Source organism: Aotus nancymaae, unplaced genomic scaffold (assembly GCF_030222135.1).
Source record: "Aotus nancymaae isolate 86718 unplaced genomic scaffold, 86718_ANA_hifiasm-v0.15.2.pri h1tg000008l, whole genome shotgun sequence".
NCBI lineage: Eukaryota > Metazoa > Chordata > Mammalia > Primates > Aotidae > Aotus > Aotus nancymaae.
The window spans coordinates 15,890,661-15,916,787 of record NW_026988419.1 but is presented as its reverse complement, the minus strand read 5'-3'; the positions used below and the strand labels follow the sequence as shown (position 1 = coordinate 15,916,787).

At 53.8% G+C, this 26,127-nt stretch overlaps 1 protein-coding gene across 7 annotated transcripts in view; it reads right to left on the bottom strand.

Annotated features, from left to right (window-relative positions):
* The window catches only part of TNS1 (tensin 1), a 205,944-nt gene that overhangs the window by 122,113 nt on the left and 57,704 nt on the right, over positions 1-26,127 (bottom strand). Inside the window, exon 1 of one of the 7 annotated variants that reach the window (XM_012446031.2) lies at positions 19,353-19,554. The exons of 5 other annotated variants lie outside the window; for them this stretch is intronic. The gene's annotated coding sequence lies outside the window, so the exon portion shown is untranslated. Of the gene's footprint in view, positions 1-12,451; positions 12,516-19,352; positions 19,555-26,127 lie in introns of those variants that run through there. One more of the 7 variants, XM_064373005.1, reaches the window with a different exon arrangement.

Below are 26,127 nucleotides of genomic sequence, written 5' to 3'. Positions count from 1 at the left end.
ACAGAAAGGTTAACAATTTGCCCAGCACTGCAGCAGAGCAGTGTGGCTCTGGGGGCTGCAAGGTGGAGCTCCACAGGTGTGTCCATAAAGAAGTAGTTCTTTCTGAATACGGTTCATCTGCTCATAACTGTTATACCGGTGTGACTATCATTACACACCGGAGTGTTTATGCACAAAAATATATGTGCTATTATTGCCTATTTTATTATGTAAAATGACCTATGAAATGTTCTGTCATGTGTTTACATGTTTCTCAAGCAAACTCCCTTTTAAAAATGTAAATAAATATCTTTTAAAGAATGTTTTTCCAAAATTATATTTTTGAGATTTTAACATTTGGGATGATGGCATTCAGGATTGTGTCTTTGGGGATTATGATCAGCTCCCGCTGGGAGGAGGTCATCTGCAGGTGGAATCTCTGCCTGTGGACTCCAGGCCCTGCTCTTTGCACATCAAGAGAAAACCCAGGCATCTGTCTAGCACTGCCCCTCTCACCTCACAACCCTGAAGGTGGCAGGACCAAGGCCCCAACTGGGTGACACTCCTGTCCCCAGGCCCTAAGAAAAAGCGAATGTCTCAGCCTTGATTATGTAAAATCCCAAACTCCTAAACTTGCCCAGCTCTCCAAAGGTGCTCCCCACACACGCTCACACTCATCTGGCACCTGGAACTAGCAAGAACAGCCTTGCCCCCAGCTTAAACGAGACCCACATACCTCTGGGAATTGAGCATTTCACATAAGACTGAGTGGAAAAGGAGTCTCCCCACCCCATCTCTTGCTAGTCCCGTTTTTTGTTTTTGTTTTTGTTTTTTACTGTGGCAAAATGCACATAACATAACATTTACTATTTTAACTATTTCTAAGTGTATTCGGTGGCATTAAATACATTCACGGTAATGTACAACCATTATCATTATCCATTTCTAAAACAATTTCATCATCCCAAACGTCCTCACACTCATTAGCCCTCATTTCCCCCTCCCCCAAGCCCCTGGTAACCTCTAATCTACTCTCTTTTTTTATGAATTTGCCTATTCTAGGTACCTCCTATAAGAGGAATCACGTAATATTTTCCCTTTGATACCTGGCTTATTTTACTTAGTGTTAGAGGCTGAATTCTATCTCCTCCTTCATATATTAAAGTCCTAACCCTCAGTAACCTCAGAATGTGACTGTATTTGGAGACAGGGTCTTTAAAAAGGTAACTAAGTTAAAATGAGGCCCTAATCCAATCTGAATGGTGTCCTTATAAGTGGAGGAAATGGGGACACAGAAATATACCGGGGAAGACGGTGTGAAGACGCAGGGAGAAGGTAGCATCTCCAAGCCAAGAGGAGCGGCCTCGGGAGAAACCAACCCTGCTGATACCTTGATCTCAGCCTCTGGATTCCAGCCTCCAGAACCAGAAGAAAACTCATTTCCATTGTTTAAGCCACCCAGTGTACGGTATTTGTTACGGCAGCCCAAGCAGATTAGTACCCTTAGCATCATATTTTAAAAAGTCTTTGATGTTGTAGCATGTATCAGAACTCCCTTCTTTTCCAGGCTGAATACTGTTCCATTGTACGGATTACACCACCTCGTGTTTTTCCATTTATCCATCCATGGACACTTGGGTTGCTTCTAGAGTTCTTTGCTGACACCTACCTCGCATCCCTGCTCTAAAATGTACATGGGAGGGAAGGAAACTGGGTTTTGTAGAGCACCCACTGTGTGTCTCTGAGCTGGGTGCTTTACATACCTTATTTTATGTGATCTTCTTGACAAGTTTTTCAGGTTAATGGGCTCAGAGAAGTTAAGCAATTTGCCCCAAGTGAAATAACTAGTGGTAGTCATTGTGGAGGAAGCAGATGTGTTCTTTGCTAAGATCTCTGCATGGCAGGCACCATTTGAAGCTTTTGTGTATACTCCTCACAACCACCCACAAGGCAGGTATTAACATCCCCATCCTCCAGGGTCTCAGGCAGTCCTCTCAACAATCCTGCCAGACCTGAGAAGGCACCGCTTCCAAAGGATGGTTTCAGGGCTGTCACCTGGGTCTGCCAGACTCAAACACCTGCCATGCCCCACCTGTCATGCTGCCTCTACAGTGGGACAGGACCCATGCTGTGGCAGATGCGCCAGAGCTGTGGGATCACAGAGAGAAGTCAGGGGGCCCAGGCAGGCTCCATGAAGCAGGGGCACCCGAGCTGGACATGGAAGATGCATTGCTTCTGTTCATCCACTGCACGTCTCACCCACTACACCTGAAGGCCCCGAGGGCAGGCAGCACATGGGTCATTTCCATTGAGAAGTGCCATGCCTGGCTCAGAGCCTGATGCTCAATTGGAAAGTGGATAACGGGGAAGAAAGGTGGAGACGGGGAAAGGACATTTGGGGGTAGGAATAACACATGAAAAAGGCAGGGAGATGGGAATGTTTGGCATGTTGAAAGAACCACTAGAAGTCCCCTTTGTCTGGGACACAGGATGTGTGAAGGAAAGGAAGAGGGGCATTGAAGCGGGCATTGGAAGGGATGAAGGAAGAAGGATGGCACAACTGTCTTTCTAGGCTTGACCATGGGCAATCTTGAATGCGCAGTGAAAGAGTTAAACTTTTAGCTTCTGTCACTGGGGAGCCTCTGAAGGCACTTGAGTGAGAGAGGGACCAGGCTGAAACTATGCTCCAGATAAGGATGTCCTGGAGTAGGGTCTGGGGTAGGTGAAAGGTGGGGAGTTTAAGGCAAGCAGAGATATAAAGTCACATTACTAATAACGATAAGGGGAAGGAGAAAGTGGGGGAGAAGAGTACCCTATAACCCAGACACAAGAGGTCATCAGGCACCCTAAAACCTAGGGGCTGTCTGCTCCACCTCAACAAAACACACATTTGCACTGACCCCCACCCGCAGCCTCGATCTCTCTTCCTCCCTCTGGGCCCTGCTCCAGGAACCTGTGGCCAGGAGGCAGGCAGCTTCTGAGCCCTGGCCACTGAGGCAATACCGGAGGGGTCAAGAAAAATCCAGATGATGATCCCAGAAGGCCCCAGTCTCCATGCCCATGATAAGGAAATAGCCATCAGGAGAAACCAACCCTGCTGATACCTTGATCTCAGCCTCTGGATGAGGTGACCCTCCTATCTGTGGACAGTCTGGCACTTCAGGGCTCACACCATGAGTCCACTGGAACTCAGGAAGGCCCCACACAGCCCCTTCAACCTGGCAGGACAAGTGGCGAGGCCCAGGAGAGCAGGCCAGCTGTTGGCCTGGCAGCCAGGAGGGAGACGGGCCTCCTTCAGAACTTGAGGATGCTCAACAGACAGTGAGCTGCAGGAACACCAAGGCCATGGAGGGAGGGCTTGGGGACAAGAACAAGGCTTGCCTTGGAAGAGCCAAAGGTCTCAACGGTCTCAGCACAGCTCAAAGACACTGGCCTCCCAGGCTGAGCCTCAGACCCTCGGAAGGAAGGATCCTGGAGAGGAGGTGGCCGCTGCCCTGGCCCATTTCCTCCCCACGCCTGTGCCCTCCCTGCGGGGCTGCTGGCCTTCACCGGGGCTTGCTCCAGCCTCCCCAGCCTCCCCAGCCTCCCCAGCCTGCTAAGCTGTTTCCTTCCCTTATATAGAGTTCTGTGAGGACCAGGAAATGAAGCTCATACAGTTCCTGGAGGCAAGAAGGGGCCTGTTCCCAGCGACACCGAGCCAGGGCACACAAGCCCGAGCCCTGAGTGTCCCTCCAAAGACAGTGGAGACAGGGAGCAGGCCCTGCCCTTTCCCCAAACCCAGCACAGGCTGGGACCCAGAACCTGGAGCAGAGAGGATACAGGGGAGTCCCAGAGGGCTGACTCGGCCCTGTCCCCAAGGCCCCAGGCCCCACCCCTCCCTAAATCCTCCTGAGCCCAGCTCCTCTTGGATTACTGGCCCCATCAACCTGTCCCCAAAGCTCCAGCTGCCCACTGCTTCCTCCTCCGTTTCCTCCTCTTGTCTCAGGATCCTCTTCCCTCGCCGCACTCACTGACTCCCCGCCCACTGCTAGGCTCCTTGTCCTGCAAGGCACTTGAGATGGGCCCTCCAGACAGGCGAGTTCCTCTTCAGACAAGAACCTCCCCACCTCTAACCACACTCACTAACAGAGCAGCTGCCCAGCCCCACGTAAGGGCCACTCAACAACCAGACCCGAACGAGGTAGGGAAGAGCAGGTGTGCCTGGCCCTTCAGGAGACTGCGGAATGTGGAATTCAGGGCAGAAGGCCCTGACAACAGCAAGGGGGACTCAGGGGGAACAAGCAGGCCAAGCTATGGGACCCATGGGCCTCCCACCCACTGAAGCCAGCCCCTCCAAGCCAGCCTAGAAGAAGGCACAACACCATGGCACCCAGATGGGTGCACCCCAGGTGAATGCAGGGAGTCTTCTCTGAAGATTTGCTGCCAGACAACCCAAGCAAGGATCTCGAGGGCCCCAGCTCAGGGTCCACACTCACCCACACCTGAAATCAGGGAAGCTGGGTGAGGTGAGGCTGCACACTAGGCCCGACTTCTTAGGAGCATGTGCTAATGAGCGGGGAGGTCAGAGGAGTGGGGTTCAGCACTGCACTGAGCACCTACTGTGTGCCAGGCCCAGGGAGCACAAGAGAGCAAGCCTGGGGGGCAGGGTGAGAGGGTCCCCGAGACAGCCAGGACAAAAGGGTGGGACAGGCAGGACCGCAGGGAAGTACCAGCAGGGGTCAGAGGACACGGAGGGGTGGGGCCTCATCAGCATCTTGAATTCATGATCCCGCCCACAATCAGCCACCTCCTGGCCTTCCTGCATGGCATTGATAACCCCTGCCACCACCCCCAGCTCCACCCACCACCCTTCCCTCAGCCCTTCACCCCACCCCCGGCGACCAAAGTTGTTCAAGCCAGAAGCCCGGATGTCTTCCTTCATTCTTTTCCCTCCCTTCCACCAAACCTGGGCAATTCTTCCTCCTAAATACCTCTCTGAGCCGCATACACCCCTGCCCTGGTCCTATAAATCACAAAGAGGGTTGCAACAGCCTGCAACACTGGTCTCCCGGCCCTCAGCCTCATCCCCTCCACCCCATTCTCCACTTGGCAGCCAGGGAGCTATTTCTAAAATGCACAGCCAGCAGTGTCACTTCTCTGCCTAAAGTCCTTGCATAGCTCCCAGCTCACGGGAGAAAGTCCAAATGTCCTAATATGGCCGTCAGGCCCTTCGGGACCTGGCTACATCTCCTTCTCCAGTCCCATTTCTCACCTCCCCACCTCAAAGCCCTGGCTCTGGCCGGAGAAAATCATGTTCAGGTCTACTCTCATTCAATACTGCACATGCTGAGCTAGGGGCTATCAGCCCATTTTACAGACGAGGAAATGAGGCACTGAGAGGCTGCATTCTCAGCCCAAGGTCACACAACCAGTAAATAATGGAAGTTGAACCAGGTTCCGCGTGCCTGTGACCAAAGCCTCGGCTCTGCCCAGGACTACACTACGTTGCCCAGTCGGGGGTCACAGTCAGTTTCATGGAGAACATGGCCTGTGAGGTGGGTAGGGAGGAGAGATGCCAGGGTTCAGAGAACAGAAAGAGACCAGTTGGCTGTGCCCAGGGTACACATGGCCAAATAGAGAAAGCAGGTCAGAGAGGCAACTCATGCCACACCACACATGACCTGGAGGGCCAGTCTGAGGCCAATGTCCAGGGCCCTGGAGTGGCCTCATGCCCCCGGATCCAGTGAAAAGGCCTGGGTGAGGCGTGGAGCTGGAGCCTGAGAGTCTGGCCTGGAAGAGACTCTGAGCTGGGCGGGGAGCAGAGAAGAGAGGTTAAGGCAGGGGCTCCCAGGAACATAAGACGTTGGAGGGACAGGAAAGTGGGGCAGTCAGAGCTGCTGAGGCAAGCAGCCGGAGGACTCGGGGGAAGCCAGCCACCATACTAGCAGAGGAGGCGTGAACAGGCAGTACGGAATGTAGGTTTCAGCATCGCCTTCTCCAACAAGTCAAAGAGCAGGAAAACCCCACCACTTCTCTCCGGCCTGTTCTGAAGCAGGGAGGCTGGGGGACAGGACCAGTAGCACAGAGAATGGAGCTTCTAGGAAGTTCCTAGAAGAGCTGCTCAAGGAAAGAGCTGTGGTCTGTGGTCGTGGTTCTAGTGGAACTCGGATGAGAGGAGGTGACAGGCACGGGGAGCGAGACCACGTGTTCACTCAACAATGCCCACTGAGTGTACTCCACGCCAGGCTCCCAGCTCTGGAGACAGATGAATGAGGATGGCCCCTGCCTGGGGGGAAACTTGTGACCCGGTGGGGGAGACAGGCATGTAAACAGAGAATTACAAAACAGCCCCAGTAATGCTATAAAGGAGGTATGAAGGGGGCTAGGATTTCACTGGGATTCAAGTCCATCTGTGTTTCCACCCAGAGGGAGGCTGCCCACCCCACCCCCTCACTTTCCAACAAGAGTTTCTGTTTCCAGATGGGAACTTGAAGGGACAAAAGTCTCTGACCTTAGCTGTGCTAGGACAGTAAGGCAAGAAGGGTGCATGGGAAAAAAAATCTAAGAGCAATGGGAAAACCCAGGGAGCCAAAGGTCTCAGACAGTGCTGAGGACCATGCCAACTGCCACGGGGACCTGTGAGAGTAGGCTGTGGGGGGCTGAGCTAGGCCCAAAATAGAGAATTCTGGGGCTAGGGCCACATGCAAATCCATGCAGCCATCAGAGACCCACACAGACATCAGCCCCTGTCTTCTTAAGCCAGACCATCGTCCATTTGCCAGCCAGGACAAGGGCATACAGACCCCTCCCCTTTCTACCTCTGCACAGTTACTTGCAAACCACAGGTGTCCACCTCCCTGTTTCCTAATTTCAAGGATGCTGCTGATTGTATTTAGCATCATCAACTAAATAACAGTTTTTGAGGAGGGGGGAAAGGCTACCTGAATTGTACTCGTCAATCGTAAGGTGCATTCCAATTTCAGAAACATTAAAATGTTTTTTAAAAAAAGACATCTCAGATTTGAAGAAGTGCCTGAAATTTGTGATTCTTCAGGTTCCCTAAGCTGCCTGTATCGCTACCCTATGTGGTGGACAAACAGGAAATCCTTTCTGATGTCTATCTATCTCTCATTTTAAGAATTTAAGGGCCGAGCACGGTGGCTCACAACTGTAATCCCAGCACTTTGGGAGGCCAAGGCGGGCGGATCACAAGGCCAGGAGTTCGAGATCAGCCGGGCCAATATGGTGAAACCCTGTCTCTACTAAAACTACAAAAATTAGCCAGATGTGGTGGCACGCAGCTGTAGTCCCAGCTACTCAGGAGGCTGAGGCAGGAGAATCGCTTGAACCTGGGAGGCAGAGGTTGCAGTGAGCCAAGATCATGCTGTTGTACTCCAGCCTGTGTAACAGGGTGAGATTCCATCTCAAAAAAAAAAAAAGAAAAGAAAAGAATTTAAGGCTGGCCAAAAGGAGGAAGAGGGTAGAAAGCAACCCAGCTACATATTATCAGGAGAAAATCCCACATCCTCAAAGTTGATCTATGGCCTTATTTTCCCTGGACCCCACAAAGGTCATTTTATCTCATCGCCTGACTCCTGATAGCTCTGCACTAAAGCCAAACCTGGTACCTGGGAGCAGATTCAGTTCTATGAGATTGTAATACCTTCTGTTTGCGGGTCCTCATTTCCAGATTCCTGAACACACCAAGAGGCCATGAGTTTCCAACCACAGGGTAAAAGGAGGTATAGAAAAAAACTTTGACTGGGAGTCAGGCATGAGCTCATATGCCGGTTTTGCTACAGACCAGCTATTGAGACCTTATTTAACTTCCCTGAGTCTCAGTTTGCCCCTCTGTAAAATGGGGATGAGATCATCTTTCCAGAGTGGCCAGAAGTACTCAATAAAGTTGATTTAGATGTCATCAGTAAAAATGTCTGGAACATAGAATAAGCTTAGGAGATGTTAGTTCCCATCTATTTTAGCCTGGAGGTGATTAATGGCACTCTCTGAACCTCAGCATCCTCATTTACAGACTAGTAAAGTCTATGCACCAGGCTTAGTTCTAAGCATCGCATGCATCTCAACGCATTCACCCCTGTGAAGCAGGTCCTATTCCTATCCCCATTTTACAGAAGAAAAAACTGAGAAACAATAGAGGGAGAAGCAGGAGCTGATTTTTAAGATCCCAGCCAAAAAAAGTGTGAGACACTGTACAATGCAAGAAATTGCCATCAAAAAAAATTCACCATTTTTCCTGAACTCTGAATTCTTCCATGCATAAGCTTCAGTTATCTGAAAATTCACTCATGTGGAAAACTCCTGGTCCCTAGATGGCAGCGACAGGAGGAGGCAGTGCAGTTGTTATGCACAATTAGCGCGCGTCAGGGGCTGGTGTTCTGGAACCCCATCTGCTCTGATGGACGAGGCTGCACCAGGAGCCCCCGGAAGCAGAACGTCCCGTGGGCAAGGCAGCCCAGCTCTCTGTTGCTCCTTGAAATCCATCTGGGGCCAAGTGGCAGGAAGCCCCCTCTCAACTCCAATTAGCAGGCAGCAGAGACTTGACGCATGGCCAGCACTGAAGGCCAGAGTAGGCCTGGCTGTCACCAGCATTGTTTGGCTCCATCTGACGCATATCCACCCTTCTGTAATGCTTCCTTGCTCCTGGGCAGACCTTAGAGATGCACGTATCTGAATCCAGGTCTGGAGGGGAAGGAAGAGGGCAAAGGGAGGGACAGCAGAAGACCTGGCTCCCTCTGGCTCGGAAAACACTGAGAGATTTTTAAATGGACAGAAGACAAAGCCGGCATCAGCTACAGACCTGGTGACCCAGACACCGCAGCCCTGCATACACACAGCTCAAAACAGCCCAAGGCACACACACACAGCACACATGCCTGGCCACTGCCAGACCCAGATGCAAAGTCACCCCCTGGTGCTTGGGTCCCACCCCAAGCAGAGCCGCGCAAACAGAAACACATCAGCACCACCAACACATCCACTGGCAGGGGCACTCTGCATGGCCCCAAGCACAGCTGATTCCAGGAAGCCAGAGGGGAAAGGAGCCCATGTGTATAGACTGGGGCGGGGGGAGCATAAGCCAGCAGAGGTGGTAGGGGTACAAGAGCAGCCCAGCACCCCTGAAGCACACCCAGACCTCTGAGCTCCTTTCAAAGTGCCCACTGCAGCCTGGGCAAACAGCGAATTCCCCTCACACTTGCCTGTCCCATCTGAGCCCCGCCCATCCTTCTGGAACAGCAGGTGAAGGGATAAGGCACACGGGCAGAAGCTGGAGGGGAGGTGTCAGAAATGGAAGAGCAGGTGCACAAACAACAGGGTGGAGCGGATAGGAGGATACGCCGCCTGAACATTATGGGGTGGAAGCAGAGAGCTGGAATTTTAGGGACAGAGGTGGTGAGGAGGGGCAAAACAGAGTTTAGGATCTGGGACAACTGTATTGTTTGAATATATACAAGGAACATGTACTTCAGACAGGCTATCCCATTTAATCCTTCCAGCAACAGCTTCAATGAGCAATAGCCTCTTTTTCCATATGAGGCTACTGAACCTTATAGCGGAGACACGTGTTGGCCAAGGTCACACAGCGAGGAGTGGTTGAGCTGGGACTCAAACCCATGACAGCCAGACTGCAAATTCTATACTCCTTGAGGCAAGCCAAGTTTCCTGGATGCTTAGAAGACAAGACAGAGCAGCAATGGGGTGGAGGAGGTGTGAAGGCATAGGTGCTGGGAGGGGCTGATCCAGAAAAGCATAGAGAGGCCTAGGGGATGAGGTATGGCATCCTGCTGGCCGGGGCCCCAGGCTCCTAAGGAGGACAGGGAGGGAGGAGCTCAGGCTGCTGTGACTCAGTGGCTGGGCCTCCAGGGAGAATTTCCGGAGCCCCAGACAGCTCTGCACAGTCTAGGAGCCACCTACCCAGCGGAGACACTGAGCTGTTACTCACTTTGTTACTCACAACTGTTACTCACTTTGCCTCTGAACCCCCGCCCCCAGCACATTACTTCCTCCCACTCTGTTCCCTTTGGGTGGCCAAGGGGGACAGCAGATCTTCCCCAGTCCCCTCCCTCACTTCACTGGCTCCAATCCTGCCAAGTGTACCCCTACCTGAGTCACTGGGACGGAGACAGGAGATTCTGGCCAGCCTAACCCTGACAGCTGCTGCCCTCTGCTCTGTTCCAAGAAACCAAGCTGCCTGGAGGAGTGGTCACTGAGCAAAGAACGTTCCAATCCCAGCACTGGAAGGACCTCCCCAGCATTTCAGCTAGCATCCCAGCAGATGCCTGAAGAGCCAACAGGATCCCACCTCCATGCTGGACAGCTCTGCCAAAGGCCCCAAGAGTAGGAGCCTCTCTGTTCAGAAAGATCCATGGACTTGCAGAATTTCAGCACTGCTGAAAAGAGAGAACACCCCTAACTCGAACTTCTCCTTTCACAAGTGAGGAAAACAAAGTCCAAAAAGTGAAAGCAATTTGCCTAAAGTCACACAGAGCTGCCCTTCTTAAATCTAGTGCCAAGAGGGACTAGCAGGCCACCTGACACCCCTGCCATGGGTCCTTCTGTGGCACTACACAGACCCCTCTCTCTGTCCCAAGTCAGGGCAGGCCCCTGAAGTTGACTATCTCTCCCTCCTGTTGCAAAGCAGCACTGAAGATGGGAGATCTGAAGGCAAGGTGAGGAGAGGGAGGAAACAGTTGCAGCCAGACAGTGATTACTGGGGAGGAATCACTTTCTAACATTGAAGAGGCATCAGACTCCAGGCCACCTACTCAGAACCGTCTGCCCAGGAGGCAGGGAAATGGGCTGCAGGCCCTCTGGAGGCTCTGGAGCTAAAGGGCCAGGCCCTCTGGCAAGAGATGATGGGAGGAATTCTTAGGGTCCCAGCTGGGAACTTGGGAGAGTCTTGGCCTCCTCTCCAATCACCTCTCCTCCCCCAGCCCCCACCCCTCACCCTGGCTGGCCCCTGCTCTCCCAGGGCTCCAGCCTGGAATCCAGGCCTGACCACTGCCTCTGCTCCCACGCTCGGCTCAGCTCAGCCAGCCACAGCAGAGGCAGCCACATGTGTGGTGGTGGAGGCAGTTCGTGAGCCACTGATGAATTCCTTCTAAGCCTCCAAAGGAGCCTCATCTATCTCTTGTGCTCTCCCCTCCCGCTCTGGGCAGTTGCACTCATCCCAGCCAAGAAAGAAACCCCTGCCGCCTGTCCCCCTCTCTCCCCCTGCACCAATAATAGTGATAACAATAACAAAAACAGCAACAACCATCACCAAGCTTTATGCCACGGAGCCTGCGTGCCAGATCCAGTTCTGTTTGTTCCCTGCACTTTACAGATGAGCAAAGGGAAGCACTGGCCGGTCAGGTGAGTTGTTCGTGGTCACACAGCCTGCAAGAGGTGGGGTCAGGATTCACACACAGTCCATGCGGCTGCAGAGTCTGTGAACTTGACCCCCTCATCACACTGCCTCATGAGAGGTCGTTGCTCTAGGAAATAAATGCTGCTGAAATACCCTCTCCTTCATCAACACACAGTCCCTGAGCATCTGGGACATGCCAGGCACCTGGCCTTTGAGACACTCAACATTCCATCTAGCTCTGGACAGGCAGACCCTCTCTGCACTCACCAGGGCACGTAGAGCCAGGCTGGGCATGGCTGCCTCTGAGCAAACAGGCTCCTCCACCCTGACTAGGGTACATGGCTGTTCATTCATTCATTCATTTAACAAAAAGTGAGGGCCTACTGTGTTTCAGGTCAGATGGTAAAGGAGGCCCCCAAAAAGATCCTCTCAGTGCCTTAAAAATATGAGCTGCCTCCGGTCTACCCTCACTCCTGCCTGCTGCCGTTCATCCATCCCAGGACTGTGTATGAAGCCTTGCCAAGGATGGCCCTGTCCTAGCCTGAAAGATCTCCCAGGAAGGAGATTTCAGGGCCTCCTTGGCCTCCCAATCCAGGAGGGGAGGACGGTATGCTGGAAGGAAGCCCAGAGGGATCAGGGAGATGAAGAGACTTGGGAGAGGATTTCCCAGCCCCAGGGCTGAGGAATTTGAACATAGGATTCCAGGAACCCAGGCCCTGGCTTGAGGCCTGTCCCTAGGACTCCCTGCCCACCACCGCCGCCACAGTGGTCCAAATGCCCTTCTTAAATCACAGTCTCATCATGTCTTCCCTACATAAACCCCCTGCCACTCCTCTCTTTAACCTGGCTCAGAATATCCCCACCCCTCGGGCCCCGAGCAACTCTTCCAGGCTCTCCTCAAAGCCATCCTTTCCCACACATGCCACTTTAAGCCGCCATATACTGTGGGCTTGCTCCCTGCCAGGCCCTGGGCTGAGAACTGTACAGATAGCCTCATTTCACATCCACGCTGGCACTATGAGGTTGGAAATACGAACCCCATTTTACAGATGCAGACACTAAGGCTCAAACCAACGTAGCAGAGCTGGGAGGGAACCCACGCTTGTTATTGCTTCTTATTCTTACCTGCACGCAACTGGGCCTCTGTGCACGCCTTCCCCTGTGGCTTAAGAAGTCTTTGCCCCTTTTCCTCCCTGCAAAACTCCTTCCCAAACTTCAAAATCTATCTCAAACGGCACCCCTTCTCCGAAGCCTCCCCCGCTCTGCTGCTCATGTGAGCTGCCTCCTGCTTGGTATTCCCGCTGCATTTTGCAGCAACACTCTGTCTACTCCCCTAGTCTCCCCCTGGATCATGTCTCCCAGTCTTTCCAGCCTCATGTCCAGCACTTTGCCTGGCACAGGGTGGATGCCCTCAAAGGCTTTTAAAGTGAACAATCCAGTGGCCCCGTGTGCCCAGATGGACTCGCCTGCTGCTGCACAGCCTCCACAGTGGGTCCGCCACCACTGGCACTGCCCCAGGCCCAAGGAGCCGACCCCTGGGGCCGGCCCATCTCTGCCAACCCCAATCACAGCCCAAACCCCTCAGTTCATGTCCCTGGGTGGAGGCTTCTCCCCATGCCAGCCCCCCTTCCTGGCTTGGCGGCCCCTCTCGTTCAACCAGCTCTGCCATTTCTGAGAGTCTCAGCCGGTGATTAGGGCCCTAATCAGCAGGACTTCCTGCCAGCGACTGCCAGAGGTGGGGGTGGGGCGGGGAGGGAAGCAAGGTCAATCCAAGGTGAAGTTCCACAGCCTTGGGACCGGGGGACGCCCAGTGAAAGCCCAGCGGAGATGGACTCACAGACAGCCGACCCCTGCACCTCTCCAGCGCTTCATTTACAGGTGAGGGCACTAAGGCCCAGCGAGAAAAGGGATTCAGGTGGGACTCCTTCAGAGGCAAGGGACAGAGCAAGACCTATACTCAGATCTGCTCACTTGAGCACTGCTCTTCCACTGCCTGGACAAGATGGACCCCAGGGTACAGCCCCTCTCTTCTGCTTCCCCTGAAGCCCTCTTCCTCACCTCTACCCCCTACCCCAGCACCAAGCCCAGCACTGAACCCACAAACTGCTCCCATACAGGGTGGCTGGAGACCAGCTGACTGCCCAGATATGGTCAAGGTCAAGAGGCAAAGGTGAGGCCCACCTTCACATGAGCAATGGCCTAGAAATTGGGCAGAGGTGAGCAGGGGCCGAGGAAGGGAAGCAAGATAGGGCCAGGCTGAGCTCACGAATGCTCCCCAGCTGTCATCATCATCAACCCAAGCCCATTCTTTCTCCAAAAAAGAGCTTAATGCCTTTTGCAGCTGCAACTGGGCGGGCCAGGGGCCCGGAAATGGAGTTCACCCCCGACCCAGAGCAACCCCAGCCTCCCTGGGTGGGAACCGGGTTGGGTGGAGAATACAGCTTGGCAGGCCTTGAGGGCTGACCCCTGCTAATGAGGAATGTCAGGGGCACCGGAAGGCAGGGGACCCCAGAGAGGGCAGAGGCCTGGGATGGAGAGGGAGTGTGGCCAGGGCCCTACCCTTCCACGGGTTCAAAGCTGTCAGCTTATATGGCATGCAGGAAGAGCAGACATGGTTATCCCTACCCACTACCAACAAGGGGCTGAACTAAAGCTGCAACAAGAGGAATGCCAGCTAGATCTCAGGGGACCTAGAGGGCACAAGACACAATAATTTGAAGCAGTTACTTGGGGATCCTACTTCAAAATACAGATGCCTCCTCTATGGGTGTAGCCCATGGTCCAGGGCAGGCTTCCTAGAGGCCAGGCTAGGTCCTTGCTTGGCCTGGGAGTCTCCGGTTCTGTGACTCTCATCACGGCATGGGATGGGATCCAAGAAGGGGAGCTCGGGCTGGTTTATAATAATGCATCTTGTTTACAGTGATGGCAACATACTCAGAGTTCTCCGTAAACACAGATCTGCATGGGCTCCCTGAACAGACAAGTGCTCCAGAGGGCCCCTCAGCTCCCTGCCTGCCCTCTAATCACAGAGAAAGAGAGACAGAGTGAGGGAAGAGAAGATTCTTCTCTGAGGTCTGATGCTAGGACCTCTTAAGGGAAAATAACACCAGCATCTTCTCCACTCTCTGGTCCCATACTTATCTTCATCTTAGAGATGGAACAACAAGACAAGAGAGAGAAAAGAACTCCCTCACCACCACCAATAATCATAATAATAATAATAATAATTGCTAACCTTCATTGAGCACCTATGTGCCAGATACCACCCAAAGTGCTTTAAATAAATTAACTCATTTGATCCTCATAACTACACCTTGAAACAGGTACTATTATCCCATTTGACAGTGAGGAAACAGGCTCACAGAGGTTTAGTCCCTTGCTGAGACCACATAGCTGGTAAACTGGGTCATCATGAGTTGAGCCCCAGTAGTCTGGCACCAGACTCACATTCCCTGCCTCAAGACGGACCTCTCAGTCCAAGTCTAACAAATCCTCACCAGGCTCTGTCAAAACCCTCACCCCTCTGCCCTCCATTAGTCAGTCATCTGTGTTGAGCAGCACTCTGCCAAGCACAGCAAGGATCACCAGAGAGGCCAGAGGTGCAGGCCTGCCCTCAAGGAGCTTGTGATCCAGCCAGAAGACAGGTGAGCAAACAGGAAATCTGCAAGGATCACCGAACACTGTGGGGTCTCATGTTCTCTGCAAGAGCTCTAGGAAGGTCCTTGGGGGAAATGGACCCAGATCTGGGGCCTCATAGTGGCCAAAGGGCCAAAATTCCACCCAGTCACTCCTGTGATTCCTCACCCCCAACAGGTCCCCAGGCCCCCGCCCTGCTGGGCCAGTCGCTCCTGCCTCCCACACCCAGGGCTGAGCTACAGGCTTCCAGCCCTAAAAAGGCAGGGACTGCAGAGCCCAGCCTAGCCCCGGAGGAGGCAGCGCCAAGGACTGGCTCAGGCCCACCCACCACCCCTCCCACACAGGCCCCAGCTCCACAGACACAAGCCTCTCCCCTCCAGGGAAGGTGAGGTGGGGCAGGTAGGAAGACGGCAAGGCCACCAACCTGGGTAGAGGCTGCACTGGAGCCCTCTAGCCTCCAGCAACCTCCCGGATGGGAAAGAGCTCCAGGTCACTGGAGGGAAGGAAAGAGGGAAGGGCCGGTGTGACCTTGCATAATAGAAGTGGCACCAAGGGGATGTGGGCACAGCCTACCAGGCTGGCCACCCTGCCACCCCACCCCCTTGTTCCAGCTCACTTATGCCCATACCTCTGCATGCCTAATAGCCCTAGAAAGCTAAGAGCCATCTGGCCAGGGAGCTACTAAACCAGGGGCCATTGGCAGAGAGTAATGGGGACAAAGTCTAGGCCAGTCCTCCCAAACCCCAGTCTCCGAAAATGACCCTCTCCCTCCATCCACTTCTGATTTGCTTTTTTTGGAGGCCAGTAACTGGAAGGGCTTTCCTGCCTGTCTCCCTCTGCCCCCCACCTCCAAACACATCCCTCAACTGGGTCTCAGTTTCCTGGGGTCAAAGAGGCTTTTGGCTCCAGAAATAAGTCAAGAAACCAGAACCACTGGCAGCTGAGAGCCTTTGCCTGTCACCCTAGCTCCCACCCTGGTGCTCCAGGCTCATGGCACACTCAGGCCTCCCGTTCCTTCCCTGCACACCCCTCTCTCCATCACTGAGTCTCTTTCAAACCCCAGGAAAGAGTGTCATGATTAAGCAGCCTCATGTAGTCCTGACTGGAGAAGAGGGACTGAAGATAGACATTGGAAAGGACTTCCCTCTCAGATGAAGCCAAGACTGGGAGGGGGCTCCCCTGGTTGGAGGCAGCGGTTGAGTTGGGTGGTCACAATCTCCTACTGCGTCACCCTCTCTGGTCAGGAGAAAAGGGGACACAGGCATCCACAGAGGGGCCATGGAGGAGGCTGGCTGGTATCGGAAGGATGGAGTCCAGGGTGGGTTTCAAGCCCACCCGGAAGCACTCATGGGCGCTTTCATCATGGGAAACCCAAACCTGTTTGGTTCGGGGAAAGCTTTGTCCGCAGCCCCCCTGGTTCTCCTCTCCCTGCCTACCTCAGAGCAAACAGGTTTGGAAAGGCCGGTGAGAGGTGACTCCTCCTCCCCGACTCACCCTCCTGAGAGGCCCTTGAGAGCAACTGCCTGGCCTCGCCTTACACCCCTCACCCCCTGCCAGTTACACAAACCACTTGAAGCTGCCCAGACAACGCTGCATTATTTACAAAGGTGGAAACTGAGGCTCAAATGAGACCCACGCCTGAGTTTTTCCTGCATCTCAGGTCTTGGCACTGCCCTTGGCCTACCATCTCCAGGCTGGTTAGGGAGGTCTGTTTTGGGGACACCAAACTGGGCAGGGATCAAGACACCCAATATCCTATCACCCACCCCCTGTTCCTTGCACACTGGCCCTAAAGGCGCTCAACAGGGACCATCGGCTCTAACTGCAGGGGTTGGGGATGAGGCGTGTGGTGCCTGCTGTCACCCCGACTCCACACTGTGACATAGCCCACTACAGGCAAGGGGAAGAGTGGGCCAAGATGAATGGGAAGAAGCTCAGAACCTCTGCAGGAAGCAGTGGGGGCGGGCCCGGTGGGCAGTTGAGCCACAGGCATGAGGGAGGGGCACAGTTGCCAGGGCACAGCGTCAGGCTCTCGGTTCCTTACACACTGGCAAGAAGGAGGGGACCCCTGGAGTGGTCTGTGCCCACACCCTAGGCCAGAGGACACAGCTTCCTGATCACCCATTCTGGTGTCAGAGAATTCCCCAACTCCAAGAATCCCAGGCCCTCAGCATCCCCAGAGACCATCCAGGTCATCACCTCTAACCACATCCCAGCCTAGGAATCCTTCCAAGCTGTTGTCCAGCCTCTGTCTAAACTCCCCCCAGAACTAGATACTCTCCACCTTACAAGGCAGCCCATCCTCCTGCTGACCCACCAGGGTTCTTAGGAAGCTCTTCCTTCACCTGAGCTGAGCTTCCACCTCTGAGGCTCTTCTTCCTTCAACCAAACAAAAGTCCTTTCTGGCCCCCCTTGATTCCTGCTCCTATCTGGGTAGAAACAGGAGCCCGAGGGTCCCCAAAGTCCAAGGCTTCAGCCACAGCCCAACAGAGGCCAGAAGTTGTTCACAAAACAAGAATATCTTCCCTGAACCCATAAGCACCCCACCCCAGCCCCGCTCTGCCCGGCCACCAGCTTCTCTGTGCTTACACTTCCTGGACACCGCCACTTCCCTGGGAAATTCTGCACTGGGGCTTTGTGGGAAGTGAAGTGTGAAGAGGCATGGGATGAGGGATGGGGAAGAAAGTCAGAAAGGCCAAGGCTCAAGGCCAGGCGCCTGCAAGCAGAGGGTCCCAGGTTGCCTCCTCCACCGCCAGGAACCCTCAGCTCCTGATCCTGGTGCTGGCTCCCAGCTCTGGTAGTCAGCAGGACTGGCTGAGACCCTCCCCGGCCTGGGCCAGCCCACTCTTCTCCAACCCCCTGCCCTTTATGGGCAGCAGAGTCCAGGCCAACCCCAAGCTGGGTCTCCAGCACTGATCCCATTCAGGGCTCTCCCACCCACCACTCCATCTCAATCCAGATCCTCCCTCGCTCCCTCCCACAGCCCTGTGCCAAAGGTGTCAGGCAGGGGGTGCCCCAGCTGTAGCAAGTGCTGAGGTCCAGGGAGAGCTGGAGTTGGGGAGACAGGAGTGGCCACCAGCCTGCACGGGCAGGTGCAACTTGAGGCCAAGTCTGAGCTACCAGGGTCTCCACTCACCACAGGCAGCTTCAGGAGGGGAAGACGGGCCGCTCCCCCAACACCTTCCCCCACTGGTGCCACACTGAAGAGGCAGCTGGGGCTTCCAGAAGAGATGCCCTTGTCTCCAAAGACCCTGGCACCCTAGTTTCCAGGTCCCCCTCGTATTCTCACCCCACAACCGCCTGTCTGCCTGCCCTCTCCCTCCAGCTCCTCCCACCCAGCACCTATCCTGTCCCCTAACCCTATCCTCTCCCCTGCAGGGAGCCCAGCCTGGGAGCACAGCAAGCTTCTCCAGGTCCCCCCTCATCACCCCCACCCAGTTTCCTTTTCTAGAACAGCAGCCAGCCTAAAACATCTGGGCAGGCAGTCCTGGCCCAGGTCCTGGATTGGGGGTTGGGGACAGACACTGAGGTCAGCTCCTTATGGATTCTCCAGCCTGGGAACGGGTGGCAGGCAGGGCATCAGAGTCAGAGGAGGAGAGGAGGGGTGGGGGGGAGAGGGAGGAGCAGGGGGAAGGCAGCTGCCCCTGTCTGTTCATTAACCACCTGGATTAGCCATTTCTGCCCAGAGGGGTGAGGAAGGAGTAAGGGCTAGTGGTTGGAGAGGGCAGAGGGGGCATTCCTGCCAGGCTGTGCCCATGGGCAAGGGAGCAGGGCCCACACTGAGGAGTGGAGATGGGAAAAGTGTTTTGAACCCTACCCTTGCCAGGCCTGCCAGCCTCTCCCTGCAGCCAAGGTCAGACTTCAGGTTGCTAAGTGAGCCCCTAGGAGAAGAAAGGTGCCCTGAGAGCAGCTCAAGTGGTGGCAGGGAAAGAGATGCAGAAGAAAAAAATAAGCCCCCACAATGATCAGGCGAGTAGCAGAAGAGACCCCCAGGCTTCCTCCTCCCTTGGTCCCTGTGTCCTCCCCACTCCCCCAGCTGGCCTCAGTCCCAAGCAGCCACTGACACCAGCAACTTCCCTAGCAAACAAAACTCCTTCTGACTGGTCGCTCTCTCACAGCAGGGACAGCCGCACCCCAGACATCCCTGCCAGAACCACAGGAACATCTGAAGACAGGGGACTGACAACATTGGCCTCTGAGCAGCTTTCCCGGCCCAGAGACATGGGACCAGGCAGGCTGACCTCACTTTCCCCTAATCTGATCTGTGGTCTTGACAGCATCAGTATCAACAACCCAGAAGCCCTAGCCGGCTCCATCTTCCCCTACACACAAATACACACACACGCACACTCACACACATGTACACCATCACACACGCACACTCACTCACCTTGCCTGCAGAGGGGCCACTAAGTGAGGTGGGTGTCTGGGCCAAAGGACTCCCAGGAAGGGGGCAGTGGCCAGTGGCGGAGGCAGCAGCTGTGGCTGGCAAGAAGCTGGTTTCCCAGAAGGCAGCGAGTGAGCCTGTGTCCAGGCAGGGAGCGGGGTGCAAGGAGCAGAGCTGGTCCCAGGGCCACTGCTGGGAGCAACTGAGCAGAGGGCTCTGCTAGTCGGGTTCCTTCCCAGGCCAGCCCAGGGGGCGGGCCAGCAGTGCACCGCCTCCTTCCCAGAGTCAGCCAGCAGTGGGCCCCCTCCGCCAGCCAAGGCCTCCTTTAACCCCTGCAGTGCTCTGCTGGCTGCACTCTAGCCGGCTCTGGCCAGGCTGGGGCAGGGCACAGACACCTGGGGCAGGAGATCGCCAGGGAATGTGGCTGCCCCTCCTTTAGCCACAGGCCCAGTGGCCTCCACGGGGACAGGAGCGGCGGAGCCAGAAGGCTTGGGGGACGGGGTGGAGAAGGGGGCAGGGAGGGGTCAAGACTCCATGGAAAAGACACAGGTGCAGAGAAATGGCCTACTGGGTGAGGAAAAATGTTTGCTGAGATGGTGAGAGTGATAATAATAATCATATAGCAACTCTCAGCTTTTCTACAGCATTCTGCTCTATGCTGTTTCCAACTCATTTTGTGACCGGAGGCCAGGAATCTAGCTTCTGAACCTGTTTTTTTCTTAGCTGTCAAATGTGAGATAGCAATCTCTTGCTGTTTTCTCTGGGCTGAGTTAGGACATTTGTGACTGTACATTCAAAAGTCATTTAAGCTGAGCTCCAGTTAATGAAACACATGCTTCAACTCTCTTTGAAATGGATCAAAAAATAAGACGGATTGATGGAAATGTGATAAAGCAAATATATCAAAGTGTTCATTGTAGAGTCTAGGGAGTTTACGATATAACCATGTCAACTTTTCTACATGCGTGAAGTTTTCTATAATAGAAATAATGGGGGAAAGTGACGTGAAGAGTTTAGAGCACCATATGAGTGATAAAAGTGAAGAAGCAGATCGGATTGTTTAGAAAGGAAGGGGAAAAGTTATCTGCTACACACTAATTGGATGCTGGGCACTAAAGACTGATAATTCTCACTTAGTCTTCTAATCACACTGGTTATTATAGCTGAAGAACCTAACCTTGGAGCCCAGAGGTGACTTGTGGAAGTCCAAGCAGGACTGTGCAGAGGACCTCACACCTGAACCTGAATCCAAGCTCCACACACTCAGACATCCAGAGGTTGAAAGGCCCTTCCTTCTCCTCCCCATCTGGGCCGGTGGCCTGCATCTCCTAGCTTCAGTTTCCCCAGCGACACAATAAGTTTGCGTCAAAAGGTCTTTAAGAACTTTTCCAGTCGTAACACACACTAATTGTATTAATTCAGCCAACACTTCCCCAGGCTTCAGTTTTCCCCAGAAGTACAATGACAGGGGAGTCCTTGGAAGGGGGCAAGATTTTGGAGCATATGGGGCCAGAGCCACAGGGAGATGGCCAGTGCTTTGGAGATCTGACTCACCCCCAATCAGAGACAATGAAACCCCTGGGGATGGAGGAGAGAAGGACACCTTCTCAGGACCTTATATGGGGAGGGCAGAGATAGAGGCATTGCTCCACTCACCCCCTGCCTCCAGAGCAAGATGACTTCATCCTGTCCTAGCTGGAAAGAGGGTCTGGGTTCTGAGTCCCAAATTCCAGCATCCAGAACCCACCGGCCTCAACGGCAGCCTCAATCTGTGAGAGTGCAGATGCTATCCACAGACAGCAAGGGTGGTGAAAGCAGATGGACTATGGGACTAGTCCTCCCTAGCCCTCCGCCTAGCCTCAAACCGAGTCTCACACTCACTGGCCCCAACTCTGGGGCAAAGGTGACCCCAATAACATTATCCTCCTTAACCCCAACCCACCACCACCACTGAAGACTGAGGGTCCCTCTGGGGCTTGGGTCAGCTCTGCCCAGGTGAGGGAAGTTAGAGGATCCTGGGTCAGTTTCAGCTCTCTAGAGGTGGATGTGGGAGTGTGCTGTACAATTGCAACCCCTCCCACTAGCAGGTACCCAGAACAGCAGAACGCTCCATCTTCCCCTTCTCTTCCTTCCAACCCACATCCATATTATCCCAATTGACATCAAAGGGTCCCAGTTCCCCACTGCCTGCTCCATCCAGTCCAAGCTCTGCAGTGGAACATTCCAGCCTCTCCAACCTTCCCTCCCTCCATCCCCCAACGTTGATGATCAGGCTTTTCTCACACACTATTTCTCTCTCCCCTCTATCAGCATTCAGGGCTCAATTCAGAAGCCATCCTGCCTGGATCCCTCCCTGGATCCCTCCCCAGCCTCACCACTTGGTGGGCACTGTCCCTGCCTCTGAACATCTGGGGCTTCTGTGGCTCACTTAACGCCCTGACATGCAGTGGGCCGGGTGCACTTCTGTGGCTCCCATTTTTGGAATGATGAAGGATTTGTTCATCCTTTCCCTTCCCCTTTCCTCTTTTGTTCGGTGCCCAGCACAAGGTTGGCACATAGTAGATTCTCAGCAAGTGTGGAAGGAATAAATGAATGATGAAGAGATAGATGGATGGATAATCAGTTGATGATTGAATCAAAGGGCATTTTAAAATGCTGAATACGTCACTAAGCTGTACCAAGATAATCATATGAAGACTTTTATATTTGAAGCTGTATAATTGCAGGCAGAAACACGGACTTTGCTAGGACCCAGAAGCCATTCAACTGAAACAAGGACATCCCAGACACATCCCACCAAGGTCTGTGGCAGATGGCAGGGGAGCTGTAGGACCCCTCTTCCAGCCACTCTCAGGAGACTTGGGAAGTTACACTCTCCATCCCCTACTCCAACATCACCCCTCTTTCCAGCCTGCCTGCTTCACCATCAGGTATAGAACTAAAAACCCAGCAAGTCCCTTGAAACCTTAAGAAAGGAAGTAAACAAGCTAGAGGATTTCAAAGAAAAAGAGCAGCCTTCCTCCTTAATTCTAAGAGCTGTCCCACAGCCCATCATCTACCCTCAGCTCTCCTCAGTGTCAATTCCACCATCTCTCTCTCTCTCCCTCTCTCTCTCTTTCACACACACACACACACACACACAGTGAGAACTGCTTTCTGAACAAGCCTACTCTGCTCCCTGGCTCCCTCCTCCCAGCTCTTCCTTCCAAGCCCCTGAGGACCAGGGTTCCCAGGATTTCCACCCCCCATCCCCAGCCTCCTCCCCACCTTCTTAAGCCAGCCCATGCCCCTCTCCTAGTCCCTACCTCCCTCCCTCCGACCCCAATGCAGGATTGCACATCTGGTTCCAGTTGTGGTTGGTCCCTTCAGGGGTAGGCCTGGGGGTTTCTCATAAAACTGAATAATACCAGCCTTGGAGCCTGATGGAACTGGGGGGAGGGAGGGCAGGAGGCTGAAGGGGTTGGGGGAGGGAGAAAAGAAGACAGAAAGAGGTGAGAGGAAGAACTGAGAAAGGAGACGGCAGTGCCTGGCATCGGGCAGGCGCCTAGTGGATGCCTATAAGCTGCAGACAGAGGCTCCAGAAACAGATGGCAGGAGAGCCAGGAGCAGAGAGAATGGGACAAAGAGGGGGTCAGAAACGGAGATCCAGAAGGAGGAAAGAGATGGAGCTGGGGGTGGCGGGACAGAGCCAGGAGCAACAGAGAGGCCATTGAGGAGAGGAGGGAGCAATGAATTGTGTGTGTCGGGGCCAGGTGCTGAGTTAGGCACTTCCACTGGAAGAGGAGGGATGGGACAGAAAAGGGACAAAGGACACAGAGAAGCAGAGAAGAAAGGCGAGGAGAAAGTCAAGAGAAAGATGGGGCAAGGTCCAAGCTTGCTGAATCCAGCTTTCCCTGGCCTCTCAGCCCCAGCCCCACCCAGGGCCCCTGGCTGGGACAGGAAGCAGAGGTCAACCAGAGCTGCCTTTATTTGTTCCTTCATTTCACTTTAATCAACATTTAAGCTCCTGCCCTGCGCCAAGCTTTCCCCATGTGCACGCCACACAGATGCCCATGAAAACGTGGGCGTGGCTATGATTCTTATCCCAGTCTTAGAGATGGGCTCAGACTAATGAAAGAGACAGAATTTGAATCCAGCTCTTCCAACTCAAGGCCATGTCACCATGTGACACAACTAAGAATTCCAGGTCCCAGCACTACCTCTGGAGGGCACCACATCACCCGACTCCCACGCTCAGGGGCCAGACTCTTAGGTTCTCACAGCACTAGGAGAAGTTCCCCTGAGCTGCACTAAAAGCTGACAAGACTCCCAGCAGAGAGGAGTCTGTTCCCCAAATCTTCCTGTGATGGGTGGGAGGTGTTAGTCTCTAGGGTAGTTTCGGGAGCCACCTCCTCTAGCACCCTGGCCCTCACTCTCTTCTTCCCCCTCCATCACAGAGAAGGCAGGGCCACATGTGCAGGTCCCAAGGGGAGAAGCCACTGGGGCACAGCTCTGCTTCCTTCCCAAGATGCCCTGGGGCAGAGGCTATTCTGGTTCTCTGAATCCTGGTAGACCCAACGCACCCGCAGGGAGCCAGGCCCCAGGGGCCACTCTAGGAATGCAAGGTCTATGCATTTGAGCTGCTCCTTCCCACTTCTGACCCACTCTCCCCACTCCCTGCCACAGCTAGGGATGAGTTCAAGCTATCTCCCAGGGTGCTTTCATCTCAGGATCACCCCTAGTGAGCCCCCTCACTTCAGAGCTGACCCCAGAAGCCACATTCACGCTGATTCCCTGAAGCCCCCCACCCTTGCCCTTCCTTCCTGATCTCAGGTCTTCTTCTCTGTATCATCCTTAAAACTCAGACCAGAAGGAGACAGGAGTAGGGGCTCCCTTGCTCACCACTGCATCCTCTATGACATTTCATTGGCATGTATTTGCATCCTCTCTCAAAGAGCAGAAATGTGCACAACACCAAGCCCTTTGCTGCACACCACCTCCCCGCCACCTCCCCTCCCCCTCTTGCAGGGAGAAGTGCTAGGCTTTCCACATTCCAGCTTCCTACTCAGATATGTACCATAGTCTCAGGGCAGAGGATGAAAAGGAAAGGGGAGTCGGGGGAAACAGCCACCAATAGCTTATCCCCAAGGCACACACTGACAGCCCCTCCCTCCTCTCACCCTGCCTGTTTCTAACCAGAAGAGGCACTTGGGTTCAGCACCAAGAGCCTCAGATTGGGAGTCAGGGCCTCAGGTTCCAGCCCGACTCAGCCACCAATGCTCTTGGTGACTCAAGGAGGAAAGTCTCAGTCCCTTCTTGGCTTCAATCTCCTCATCTGATGGCCTTAAGTTCCCTTGGAGATGCCCAGAAACATGTTTCTAGGTGAACTTTGGTCCTTGGCAGAAAGTACCATGCCACAAACCCCTTGTCTCCCCTGAGAAGCACAGTTTTAAAGCAGGAAGGACCCTGAGGCTCTAGCTGCCTCCAGGGCAGGGTTTCCCTGCAAAGACCACTGGCATTAGCCTGGATTCCTTCAGGGAGCCTTCTCTGCCATAGCACACACCCACCATCCCAAACCTATTGTTTTGAGGCTTCTAGGCCGGACAATTGGGGAATCCCCAGACCTAGACTATCTGTATCTCAGGAAGGTGTTGGCAGGATCCCTGATGAAATTCCTGAAGGCAAGAGAGAAAGCCGAGTAGATTCCTAGCCAGCAAGCAGAGGGGTGTTGATGAATAGATCAGTGTCAACTTCCTGACTTGCCAAAGGGCTCTGTCCTCTGCCCTGGCTTGTTCAACATACTTATCAGTAACTTAGGTTACAACCTAGAAGGGAGGCTTACCAAGCACACCAAGGAACCAAAAAAAAAGCACGAGGAAAAGCTAAGATGCTGAAGTGAACTGAAATGCTAAGCTGACTTTATAAATGAGCCAGAATTAGCAAGGGAACACTTTTCTTGGGGTAACGTCCACAACATGGGTTCCAAAGTCATAAAAAACCTGAACTGATAATAGTTCTTACAACAAAAGGTCTAAAATTTATTGAAAACAGAAATTTAGTTTAGCTAACAGTAGGATATGCTTGCCCCCAAAAGGCACAGGCACTTTTGGTTGTATTAATGGAGGCATAGTGCCTAGATGAAAGGAGATAAGAATTCTACTCTACTCCACCAGACACCATCAGCAATGTCAGGTTCTCTTCTGTACCAAATAAGCCAAAGAGCATCCAGAGGAGGACAGCAGTAGACACTCAATAAATATTTGTTGAATAAAAACCACAAGGAAAGGTTAAAGAAACAGAGCCCTATTTTTATTTAGGATAATAAAGAATACAGCAAGCATCATCTTGAAAAAATTGTATTAGGGAAGTGAACCATGGCAAATGCCACTTCCCACGAGCACCTCCACTGTCTCTCTGCCCCTTCATCTGTGAAGTCCTTGAAGCCTAGGGCCATTTCCCATTCATCTCTGAATGGCCAAGAGGCAGAAACTGCCAGGAGCAGCTGCTGGGAATAGGAGACCATCCTGACAAGGTCAGGCCTGTGGGCGCCGGTCAGTGGGAAGTGTGCTGGCCACACCCCGAAAGCTGACCTTGCTGCTGGGCTGGGAGAGGTGAGGAGGCCGGGCTGGTGGTGGAACACTTGCTGTCCCAGGCAGACCTGGGTGCTGACCGGCTGGCTTCCCACTCCAGACGCCTCCCCTCTTGTCACCATCCAGTAGCCCTATGGGGACCGACCCCCACCAGGCACCCTGGCCCAAAGCCCAGAGCTGTCCACTAGCCCAGGTCCAAGTCTGGCTCC